This window comes from Nicrophorus vespilloides, unplaced genomic scaffold (genome assembly GCF_001412225.1).
Source record: "Nicrophorus vespilloides isolate i.1.1-1 unplaced genomic scaffold, Nicve_v1.0, whole genome shotgun sequence".
NCBI classification, from domain to species: Eukaryota; Metazoa; Arthropoda; class Insecta; order Coleoptera; family Silphidae; genus Nicrophorus; species Nicrophorus vespilloides.
In genome coordinates, this window is record NW_017097889.1 from 10,498 (window position 1) to 24,696 (window position 14,199).

Sequence of the window (14,199 nt, forward strand, 5' to 3'; positions counted from 1 at the left end):
CATTTACCTCGATTAGTCCGGAACCAATTACGCGCACTATTGTTGTACACTTGTTTCTCTGAACTACTACTACTACGACACAAATCAATAAAATACACAATTCTATAGTAGCGCCATCTCGTGAAAATACAAAAAGTATGATTCTTTACATATCGTTATTTTTTTAATGGATATTTTTATATCTTCTTTATTATTTTTGGTATTTAATAGTTTTAAACAAAATATTACAATTCAATATTTTCAAATTATTTAAAATTGGCATTATATGAAAATTTTAAAATCATCACTTTAAAATTTTTTGATTATCATATTGCTACGTTATTTCTTGCCCTGTGTTTTTCTGTACCTTATTTCCATTTGATTTGAGCGTAAACTGGCGAAATTGTGCAAAGCTCAGAGCTAAGTGAAGCGTGTGTAAAGAAAAAGACTACGATCCTCAAACAATATGATCATACAAATACATAACATAAACTTGAAATATGGGATTTTCTTGAGAAAAAAAACTGTATGCCTGACCCCTCGTTGATAACCGCAAGACCGCATAAACTTATTTCCATGCGCCACCACTGTTACGGCATAAATCCAAAGAAGATTTTCGAAGGAGATCAAAAGGACCAAGGGATATATTATTATGTGCACTTGGGTAAAAGCATAATATATTTTTGTATATTGTGTGACCCAAGGCACAAACACGCATTCTATTATATCATATCATGTCGTTGCATGTTTCTATGCTTTGAAGATTCTATTGTAGTATGATTATTTTTAGTAAATATGTTAAGTTTATTACATAACATTCTAAAAAAATACTATATATTCATTAAAAGTAGATGAAAATATTTCAAATCTTTACACTTTTCTTAACTATTTTATTATAAGAAATGTAAAAAAAAATATTTATTTATAAAATAAATGAAGTAAACTAAATCTAGTAAGTTGCTTATAAAATAAGCCGCATTCTTGTGAAACAACTACTTTTATTTTTTCAGCAATGCTTTTTCAAATTCTGTTTTTTTTTATTAAAATAAAAATATTTTCACAAATTTTCATTTCATTTTCAAACGTCAACTAAGAAAATATTAGTTCTTTATATTATTGCGTCAAAAAGAAACATTTTTATATGAATCATATGATACATTTTACAAACGTTCATGACATAAATATTTTCTTAAATTTATTTAAAATTGATAATATTTTTTCTATGTCTGAAATACGTTGTTGAGGCGTCAAATGTTATGGGATTATTTTTGATAGTTTATTCTACAGAAATATCAAACAAAACCTAAATTAACTTATTCAGAAAATATATAATGACCAAGCAAAATAGTAACGCTACTTTTATGACACTTTATTTTATTACATTCCTAATGACATTCTGTTTTATTTCCTTTTTGTATCCTGTTTTTTGGCCAATGAATTTGATTATTATTTGGTAATACAGAAATACCTCGCATAGTGCGGCTTAGATTAGACGGGATTCATGATAGTACGGTTTGAAAATTTCAAAACAAACTAAGATTACCAATTACCAATGACCCGCACTATTGGAGGTATTTATGTAATTGAAAAAATAAGAAGGTAATAGCATTTATTTATTTTTATATGCTGTACTATATACTTGTTAATACATAGTAGATTGTAACTGGCTCATCTCATCTTCTCTAAACACATTAAAAAATGAGGATAGACCATAATAAAACCTGATTTGATATAGGTAGTTACGTTCATTGAAACGAAAGTATAATGTGTTGCCATGTAAACATTATATAACAGTTGGTACGCCTTATATCCAGTTGCCGTTGGTAACAATATAAACAAATGGGGTCAGGGATCAAAAATAACTTTTTTGAAAAGTACGTCAATTTTTGTCAACAAATTCATGAATGATTAGGCTAGTTATGCAAATATATGTGGGGCCCGGACCCTCACACCTTCTTAGACGAGGCGCCCCTAAATTAAATTTCATTTAAAACATGAAACATTTTTTTTTTAAATAAAATTTGAAATGTAATTAAATCTGAAATAAAAATCAATTGACCTATAATTTTAATACTGCGGTTCGTTGATGAATTTATGTATTATGCCGCAACGAGTCATGCGGAATTCCCACACTAATTTATGGTGATTATGAATTTAACATTTGCTGATTAATTTCGTGCAGGTTTATTGAAATTTATAAAACAATTACAGGAATTATTTCGCCCTCGCGGTCATTATCCATGGTCCATGATCATTTCCATCATAATCTATCCGTGCGTGCTCATTAATTCCTTCGACCATATGTAATTATGCTTTCACATGTGATTTATCTAATTACCATAAACATTATGCGTTATTATTTAATTTCTTTAAATGCCCACACCAGATTCGTATTGAATTTTTAATTTAAAAAAAGTATATTTTTGTTTATTTAAAATTTAAAGTCAGAACGAAAATTGAAACTTTAGACAACGTTTTTGAAGCAAAGAGCCTTGCTTTAAGATATTGCCATAGTCTATTGAGCCGCACGTAGTATTAAGATCGCTCTATTTGCTGATGAAATACATTTTCCATCATAGACACCTCTGAGAAAGTAAGAAGTCGTAATTTCTCATCAAAAGAGCCGCAAGCGTCTCCGGAGCCGCGATTTGCCGACCTCTAGTTTAGACTATAGTAGTGTAAATTGGTGTATATAGAAATCCCGATAAACTGAAATCCCGTCAATCAAATTCCCGACATTCGAAATCTCGACTATAACGAAATCCCGAGTACATCGAAATCCCGACAACCATAATCCCGGCAGTATTAAAATCCCGACAGATGGTGACTACGCTCCGGAATAATTTAAAAATGTTATTGTAGAAATGTTAAAATATACTGTAGGGATTTTGATACATTGGAGATTTTGATACATTCGGGATTATGGTTGTTGGGATTTTGATACTGTTAGGATTATGTTTGTCGGGATTTTGATTGTCGGGTTTTCGATTGCCACCTAATGTAAATATATTGAGAGCTGAAAAAGAACAATTATTTGTCCTGAAATTGCGGACTTCGTTATCAAGGTTAACGTTAACCGAGGTATGATTGTAACTTAATTTATATCAAGTCAAAACCAAATAAAATACATAATCTGAAATTACAAACAAATAAAACTGTATATTAAGGGTCTATATCGCAAGCCCGACAACCGAATAGGTTGTCGAATAGGAACGGTCATTGAAATTCCGACGTTCGAAATCCCGACTGCATTAAAGTTCCGACGTTTGAAATCCTGACTATTTTAAAATCCCGACTACTATAATCCCGACGTTCGAAATCCCGACTACCATAAAAATGTTATTGTAGAAATTATAATAATAAAAAAATTCGATATAGTCGGGATTTCGAACGTCGGGATTATGGTAGTCGGGATTTTGACATAGTTGGGATTTCGATATAGTCGGGATTTTGAGCCAGCCGGGATTTCGAACGTCGGGATTTCAATAGACGGCTTTTCGGTTGTCAAGCTTGCGATTGCCATCTTTATATGAAATATTGCTTTAAGAAAACTATTTTTTTTTCATTTTCATTCATGTTTACTTAATTACTCCAAAACTAATAAATTTTAAATATATATTGAAGATGGATATTACAGAAGAAACTATAGATAATTGACCCAATTTACCAACATTAAAATCTCCTCTACTCCTCCTCTACACGTATGTAGATAATATTTATACTTTACATAATATTAATGTGGACTTGGTTATCAGAGTTAGCGTTAACCGAGGTATGACTTAGTGTGGTACTGTACGTTATAACGTAAAGTTATGAATTTGCAGAGAAGTTATTTGAGACATGTTAATTTGTGTATGCTTCTTTTAACCTGTTTACACTTTGATGATCGCCGTATCCGAAACCAGATATGGACGAAGGGAGAAAGAGAAAGTCTTTAATAACAAGTGAGCAACAACTGTTTTCGCTCTTTGTGTGTGCATTTGGGGTCGGCGAGGGTGGAGAGCGCAGAGTGGCCACAAATCAACCGTTTTAATAATATTCCCCCTTCGGTTTTTCATTCCGCAGTGGATATCATAACTCGTTGTTTCTTTATGAATATGCGTGTTAGGCCCGAAGCGTAAGAATTAACCGAGAGCCTCAATATTGCGCTGGTGGTTCACTCTCTCTCTCTCTCTCTCTCTTTTATACATGCAAATAAATGAATACATTTTTTCTATCTCGTTTCATCTCGTATGCATACCCTTGGACTGTGGCTCATCGCAGAGGGCGGCCGTCACTTGATAACCAACCACCCCGTTCTACTCTCGCTAAACGGGAGCACCGAAATATGATCGCCACCCTAGGAAAAACCTAGGGAGAGGGTTGGTTTTTATTGCCACTTTCCAATTTAGGTTTTGATGGAAATTACAAATTAAATTTCAACGGACCGGATGAGACGAACGAAAGTGTAGTAATGACAAATTGTAATATGGAAAATGGCCTAAGGAAGAATAAGAAAAAAATATATCACTTCGTAAATTTGTGTTCACTTTAAATTATTTAAATCATAACCCATAAAAATGCATCTTCACAAAGTCATCTTCAAATACAAATGAAACTAAATTAAGTCGTAATAATTAAAAATCATATTACATTTCTTTAGCAAACTTTTTCTCATAAAATCTATAAAATATGCAAATGTACAAATCAGATCCTGAAAAATATACATTTATATACTTATCATCTTTAAAAAGAATCTTAAAGAAACATGAAAAGAACGTTTAATAGCAGTGCCAATGGTATAATTTCAATATCTTCAATTATTTTATTGATAAAAATCCATAAATTTCAAAAATAATGTAATCAAAACTAAATTGTTGTAAATTATTATTTATTATTGATTTAAATAATCTTTTATAAAAATTATTAACTGGTAAAAGCCTAATCTATTAATATTATAATTATTTGTATTTAAAATGTAAATATATATGAGAATAAAGCGTTAGTATATTATTACAGATTATTTATTTTTTTTAATTTTGAATACTTCCATTGATATTTATTAACATGTTTGTTTCAATATTTATTAATTTCTGTTATATTTGTCACAATTTAGTTGTAATAATCTAAAAAATCAATAAATTAAAAAGAAAAACAAATAGTTTAGTACATTAATATAGTTATGATTACGTAAATATATAGAATTAATGTGGTCTCAAATATTTTTAATTGATATTTTAATGTGTAGTGACTTTTTTTCCTGCTAGATAAATTACTTATCTCCTCTGTCCGAAAATATGGTATACATTTTCCAAAAAAATAAATAAAACTAATATTAAATATAAAAAATATTAAATTAATTTTATTATCATTTTTATTATAAGTGAACTTGTTGAACGCTTCTTTTTTTAACAAATACATTTTGTATACATTTCAGTAAATTTATTGGAATTTCCTCCTCCTCTTAACATAATTGATTCCATACACGTTTGTAATGTTATAAAAACGTTATAAAGAGTTTTTCTCTATAAAATTTATTAAATGCATCTTGAACACATTCAATCAATTCATCAATTGTGTTTGGCGAAGCTTCTTGTTGTAGTGATTAAATAGAGTAAAAAAAAAAATCGAGAACGTTTAAATCGGTGGTGGTTGTCATTTAAATTGAATACATTTAAATTGAAATGAAATTAGAGCGGTGACTATTATAATTTTCTTAAAAAACTAATTTTCTGTATTCAAATTCCAACTTAACTCAGAAGCAACGACTCTCAAATATGTTATGTTATTTAGTTATCAATGTAATGTAATGAATATTGAAAGTTACTTTCGAAACTCTAGATAATCTAAGATTTTCATTTAAATGTATATTTTTTTTGAGAAACTGCTGGTCATTTTTTTTAAATTATCTTAATTTTTTTGTAATCAACTAGCAATTAAATAAATAAAATAGTGTAGTATATTAATATAGAAAAGATTGTGTAATATTGTTTAATTACTTTTTAATTGGATAATATTATTAATATTATATTTTATCAAAAAAAAATAATAGATATTTTAATGTGCAGTTATTATTTTTACTGTTAAAGTAATTACATAAAAAATATTGTTTTTCCAGAAAATGAATTCAACTTTATTAATTGTCATTATATTTGTTACAATTTAGTCGAAAATATCGTAAGGTAATACATTTTATAATACTTTTGGTTTATATTGTTAATTTCAGTAGGTAAAAGCATATTAAGAAATACGTTTAAATTTAAACATTTAATAATCTACAGTTCAATTAATAAAATATGATTTTTGAAATAAAAGTAAAGATTATTATTATAGTGATGGATTTCTTTAATAATTAATAAAATAATAGTAATTAGAAAATGTTCAAACACAAATAAAAAAAAATGGACGTAAAGAACTAAAATTTTTCCTATATTAATTGTTTATAATGAATTTATATTATTTTGTATATATTTATCATTACAAATATAAATAAATATAATATTGTATTTATTTTTTTTTATTTGAACAATACATTATTAATATTTAGTAAAAAAATGTTAACTTTATAAATTTGTATTAGTTTTAATTTAGGCTAAAAACTAACCACCAAAGTTTTTTTTGTGAAAAAGTAATAATTGTAGTACGTCTTATATTTGAATATGCAAACATTCCTTTCGATATTTAAAATTACATAATCTAAAATTACAATCAAATTAAACCGTATATAATATTTTGCTACATAGTTACATGCACTGTTTTTGTGCGGTCCTTTTTTATGCGATTTTTTTATGCCAACGTCGTTGGCACCATTATAATGTTTTCCATCAGTGTTCATATTTACAGCCTGCTCAAACAATTCTGTTAGTCGATTTTGATCCAATTCATTACAAGAAAATGCGCGTTTTGTATTAACACGAGTGCAGTGAATTATGTATGTGTATTTTGATAATTTCTCTAATTTCACATTATACAAGAAATTAAATGTTTTTAAATGTTTCCAAGTGTAATTTAATTATTTATTTTTTTGGATGCACTTTCTCATGTATTTCGTAAATCTTTTCACGTATTTTCTAAGTGCAAACTATAAAGCATTGAATGAACTATAAGTCGTTTTTGTTCCTTTTTTTCCGCCTTACCATTATTAAAATCTGAGCATTCTTCCATACATTAAGTTAAAGTTTCACTACAATGTATTAAGTTATATGAAATATTTATAAAATAAATGGTAATCCTATTAGATAGACATAAGTAGACAAATGCTTATTGATCTAATAACGTTAAATACGGATCACCGCAAAACCCACCCCACTAAATAAATCTAAGCCATATCGATTTCATGGGCATTTGCAGTTCGAGCTTCTATGACCTCCAATAAAATGTATCAGTGTATAATCACCACTTAAAACAAAGTCATTCCCATTTCGAAATCGGTTAGGGCAACGAAACTCGCACCTTGATTATACCAAAACGTATTCATGAAGGGCTACAACGTCAAAAAGGGTGAGCCTAATGTATACGCAGAGCAAACATATAAATTACTTTAAAACAAATACCATCCTTCAAACTTGACACATCAGTCAGAGTGTCATGGATGATATGATGATATCATATGAAAGTTTTCGGTTTCGGCACATCAAACGAGCGCGAAAACTTTAAATTCAATTAGATCAAAAATTTTCGTAACGAAAGGCTCGGAATTTTGGCTTTTCGTCCTTTTTTGATGTTAATGGGTGCTGTCACTAATCCGGGGTCGTTCTTCAATCCGTAGTGAGAGAGAAATGAAGGGAAATTGAGATTAGCATTAGTAATTTATAGAGGCTCGCCCCAAGCTGTTGTCCGGCCTTTGGACATTACACTTCATCAAATCCATATACCATGGAGGCCCTCCCGGGTTTCACGGACAAACAGAGCCCAGATATAGGGTATCTCGGGTATCTTCGTCGCCGACCCTCAGGATGTGACATCCCTTAAAAGGGTCACTGTGTGACAAATTCATTATCTGACAAGAACGGAATGAACAATTTATAGGGACGTTTCAGAGTTTACCATCTCCGAGTTGCGAACAAAAAAAATACACTAATATTTCTTGCACGGTAACTTTATTAAATCCTCAACAAAAAAAAGGCAGTTCAAAAGAAGGATATTTATGATCTTAACCATTATCCTTCAACAAAAGCAAACATAAAAAATTAAAAACTTCTTACTTTTACTTATATAATGTATAAGGTAGATACAATATGGATTTATTAACATGTAGCTTTTAGTATAGTTAAGCTATTGGAAATTAATTGTTTGTTAATTTGTATAACAAATTCGAGTATGCGTTAACTTTGAAGATCAAACTGAAGATTTACAAAACAAAAACAAATGTTGAGAGTAAAAATTGATGAAATCAAGACAATAAGCTCATTATTCAAATATATACTTATTTATCTTTTATCTTAAAACTTTAATTACAAATGTTAAGCCTTCTAATATTGTATTTGGTGTAATAATGTCTTCTAAAAAATAATGAAATAAAAATAATAACACAAACTTGAAGTACACTGTGTTAATAAAAAATTAAGAATAAAACTTCAAATTATTCTATCTCAAAGTATAATTTTAGGTAAACTTAACCTACACCTACATTTATTAACGTATGTTTGATAATACGTACATAATTATTTATAAATATTCAAATTTATTTGATTTATGTTCGAGTTAGAATCATTTATGAAAAATAATGAATAGCATAATAGACTTTTTCTAGTTTATACATATTAAAGATAATATTGAAATAGGTATAAGCATATTATGTTGGGTTTCAAGTATAAAGTGTACGTTTATATGAACAGTATGTACTTTCGTGCGAACAAATTGACTTTATTAATTCTAAATTCAGATTAATGAGATTATTTTTTACAAAATAATGAATGCAAGTGCGAATACAAAATGTACGTTTATATGAACATGCGAGCAAATAAAAGTATATTATGTATGCATATATACATTATGTACTTTAACTGAAGGCTAACTGAACAAAATGAATATCATATTGGGGTCCAAGTTCAAAGGGTACGTGTGTAAAAACATCATGTACAATCAAACGAAATAACACGTGTATGTATGCCATAAAAAAACAATTGTACATTAATTTAACGTACGTCGAATAACGTAATAAAGTGAGTGTGTGTAACTGTATAATAAGCATATAATGTTGAGATTCGAGTACATAGTGTACGTTTGTATGAACGTCAATGACGTTCGAGTAAACAAATTGATACGTATACTAACAACATAAATTCATATATTAATATAAGAATTCAAAATTATATTAACTTATATTATTTTAGGATATCTGTGGTAACGTACATAAAAACGTACATATTATGCACGTTAGTTGAGCGCTGACTACAAAATGCATATCATGTTAATGATCGAATACAAAATGTACGTATGTATGAACATTCAGCAACGTTCGTGCGAACGTCTATACCAAAAAAACATATGAATACATTTCAAACATGACTGCACATAATGTTAGGGTGCGAGTACAAAGTGATCTGATTGACACTTATATACTGAAAAACATAAATGTATTCATTTTTTTAAGACTTCAAAGTTTTAGGAACATACATTATTTTCGGGTTAAATTACAAAATACATACATACAACTTGTACGTTACCTGGCTGTAACAAAATGCATAAGATGAAACGTTTCGTTACAGCGTGTGCTTGTAATTATAAAATTCAAATATGTTTCAGGCTAAATGGCAAAAGTTAATTTCGAGATGGCAAACTTGGATGATGAGCATGGGTTCACCATCGTGTTTGCTTACGCCTCACTTTTTCCTACTCTCAATCTCCACCAAATTAGCATCTTAAGATTGCGCCCTTCAGGTAAGGAGACGTAATAATTTAGGAGATAAGAGCCCGGGGGGCGGCGGTTTCGGTTCCCCCCAAAAAGGCGCCCTTCCCGTTTATTTTAATTACATGCACCGTTCTGCCGCCCCCGAGGCTCTATTAGCATACGGAATCCACCGTTCATTCACTCTCTCACTCTCTGTTTGTATGAGCGCATTTCCCTTTGTTGTATATGTGTCTAACCTTTCTGGATGACTCCATTTGGATGCTGAGTACAGTGCCCAGTTTTTGGGTAGACGGGAAACGTGCGCCGAGTGTTTCGCGGGGTATGGATTTGCCATTAAAGGGGGCGCGCGCGGCAGGGCGCACACCAGGGGCGTAGCGATGCGGGGGTGTGCAGCAGCCCACGTGCGTTGTAACGTACCCCCATAGTCAATTAAACCAAACAAACAAACAAACAGAAAACGGATTGTGCCATTAGTTGATACGTATCAGCAGACCCACATTCTAAATTCTTAAATTATTCTTTTTTTTTAGAATAGTAAAAATACACATTTCTTCACAGTATATTTTGATAATTCCAATTATTCTGTGTACTCGTATTCGGAATATATTATTAACATAATAATTATAGTATCAAAACATTTTAATTAATGGGAAATAAATAAATTCATGAATAAATCAAAATATGTTTTTATTCATCAAGTTTTCAATATAATAAACGCGATTTATATGTATGCTGAAGCACAATTTAAAACAAACATTTGCTAAATTTACGTCGACTTAGAAAAGATGATATTAGTAATCATCTTTCGTTTGAAACATATATATTGAGCATATATTTAAAACAGTCATAAACAATTCAAAGTATACCAAATTTCAAACATTCAAAAAATTTCCTTCGATGTCAATAATTTAAAATATAGGCTTAATTTCAAAGATTTAAAAATTATCGTAAATTTCAACTATTCAATATGTACCCTAAATTTCAAAGATTCAAAAATTTCCGTAAATTTAAAAAACTCAAATTGTACAGTAAATTTCAACAATTCAAAAATTTTCGTAAATTTAAAAGATTCAAAAATTTCCGTAAATTTCAACGATTCAATATATACCCTAAATTTCAAAAATTCAAAAATTACCGTAAACAATTCAACAATTCAAAATAAAACGTAATTGAATTTTTTTTGTATATTTTAACAATTCAATAAATACCGTAAAATTTATCAATTCAAAATATTTAAAACATTTAAAAAATACTCGCATGAGTGACAAGAAGAGAAGTCTCGGATTGTGAGCCTGCTACATGATTTTCAAAAGTTGTGTTCGCAAGCCCGACAACCGAAATCCCGTCTATCGAAATCCCGACGTTCGAAATCCCGGCTAACTCAAAATCCCGACGTTATTAAAATCTCGACAGTGTCTTTTATTATATATTTATACAATAACAATTTTATGGTAGTCGGGATTTCGATAAAGTCGGGATTTTGATTGTCGATATTATGGTAGTCGGGATTTTTATTGTCGGGATGATGGTAGTCGAGATTTTGACATAGTCGGGATTTTGATTATCGGGATTTTGACATAGTTGGGATTTCAATATAGTCGGGATTTTGATTGTCGATATTATGCAAGTCGGGATTTCGATATAGTCGGGATTATGGTAGTCGAGATTTTGACATAGTCGGGATTTTGATTATCGGGATTTTGACATAGTTGGGATTTCGATATAGTCGGGATTTTGATTGTCGATATTATGATAGTCGGGATTTCGATATAGTCGGGATTTTTATTGTCGGGATTATGGTAGTCGAGATTTTGACATAGTCGGGATTTCAATATAGTCGGGATTTTGATTATCGGGATTTTGACATAGTTGGGATTTCAACATAGTCGGGATTTTGATTGTCGGGATTATGGTAGTCGGGACTTTAATACAGTCGAGATTTCGATACAGTCGGGATTTTGATACAGTTGCAATATAGACCCGTATTTCTTTTTATTATACTCTGAATATATTAACCATCTTCGATTTTTTTTTGTCACTTTGCAAATATAATTTGCGTTTGCTGTAAAAATGTTTTGTGTTCAGACATTATTATAGTATAGAAACAAACCATGTACGTTTCTTAAATAATCTAATATAAATATTATAAAAAGACCTCCACAAAGACCCCGGGTCGATTCAAGTAATATAAACAAATGGAGTCACTTCACCCTGATTGAATAGTTACTCGTGTTACTAGTAATTCTAATTGCATCTTAGTTTTGTTTGTGATCACACATATTGCCAAACTTGTGTTCGGACTTAATTGTGATTCTTTTGTGCAAAATTTAATAACATTTGCGTGTCTCCGAATAAAGAGCGAAAGAATAAAAATAACCGTAGATATGAAAAGCAAAATCATTAAAAAGCGAGACCAAGTTATACTTTTTTTCCGGCATGGATCACATTGTCGTATTTTACATTAGTTTATATTTCACTATACGAGTAAAAACCGGAAATTTTGCAACGAAAATACTCCACTGTAGTTTATACAAATGTAGATACTAGATGTTATAACGCGTAGTTTGTGGGTCGATACACCTCTGGAATAGAATACAGCTTTAAGACATGTGCGTGGCTTCGCCGTGCTTTTTACCAGTCCGCGAATATCAGGATAAACAAATATGATATTTACTTAAATAAGCTATCTGAATAGTTTGTCAAGTTGTAATGTTAGGCGTAAATTAAGTATATTGTGTAGGCACGTTTAACTGAATTCCTCCATTGTTACGAAGCCAAAACTGTTTTTGCAGTCGATACGCTTCCGGCACAGAATTCAGCCAGCATGAGGACACGTGCGTCGCGACGCCGTGCACTCGAGCGACTTTTACCAGTCGAAATGAGTGGGGCGGGGAGGGAATATTTGCACGCAAAATTATTCATCTCCTGTTTTGAATTCTTGATCAGCGTGCGCCAATATTGACTCACCTGGACGGTTTCCTGGGGGCTGTATTTCCGTTGTTCGGCGGTCATTTCATCCTTTGCTCGCCGCAGTCCACGTGCCTCCACCAAAAAAAATATATAGAAACTTCCCCCTTTCGCAGCACAAACGCGTGCACCCTAAACACAGAAACAAATGTAGAAATGAAAACATTCACACATAAATTCCGAAAATGAACGAAAGACAAAAAGGTAGCTTAATTATTTGCAAACAAGGCTTTTGGTCATGTCAATGTATCTTATATTCGTTCTTTTTCGACGTGCTCAAGTTTCCGCAAGTTTCCTTATTAAACCGCCTCAAAGATCCTTGTTCCGAGAGAAGGTTGGGGGGATTTAAACGAAAACTTTAAACCATAATTTACGATCCTGTTTTCGGATGCGTATTGCTCGTATAATGAGCTTTGCGGCAACAGCTTACGTAACATTAAATCGAGGGGGCGCGAGACGCGTGGGCGGCAGCGGGAGGCGGATTTAGACTGATTGTGGGTATGTGTGTACAAGTGCGTAGGGGACCACATGCTGCAAGCACTTCCGGCTCTTGGACAAGCCCAGGTGCAGTAATTAGAGATCGATATAATGCTCGGATAACCAATTTCCTAAGTGCACTCAATGGTGCAGTGTGTTACAGTTTCCTTTTTCCTTGTTGCTTTTTTTTTTGCATCATCCCCGACATTTGCCAACCCTTTACATCGCATAAACTGTTCGAGCAGCTATATTTCAAAGTCACAAAGAGAACCAATTCCAATATTGCTCTCCAATGATGCACTAAAGTTTATTTACTGACGACGGCAACTCTCATCTGACATACTTCAATTTTGATTATCAATTTATATAAAATGCAGCTAGCGTTAATCAAACGTGTTAATTTTATTTTCATTTATGTTTGTATTTTGGTTATTTATCAACATAATGAAAAAAATAATAAACTGTGTATCCACGTGTAAATCTAAATTGTAACTTTTTTTAATGTAAAACTCTGTAAATCTCAAAAGTATCCAAAAACGGGTCTATATCGAAAGCCCGACAACAGAAAGACCGTCTATTGAAAGTCCGACGTTCGAAATCCCGAGTGTATCGAAATCTCGACTACCATAATCCCGACTGTATCGAAATTCCGACTACCATAATCCCGACAATCGAAATCCCGACAGTGTCTTTTATTATTATAATTTGTACAATAACATTTTTAAATTATTGTACTATATTTTAATAGGTACGACGGATACTGAAAAAAAAATTTTGAAGACTTAGGTCAATGGCTCTTTTGCCCGATTAGTAATTGTTACTATTTTTTCTTAATAACAATAAATAATATTAATTATTATTGTTTTTTTTTCGTTGACTTATTCATCATAAAATTTAAGAATAAGAAATATTCTATAATAAAATTAGTTTATGTTATTAACAAT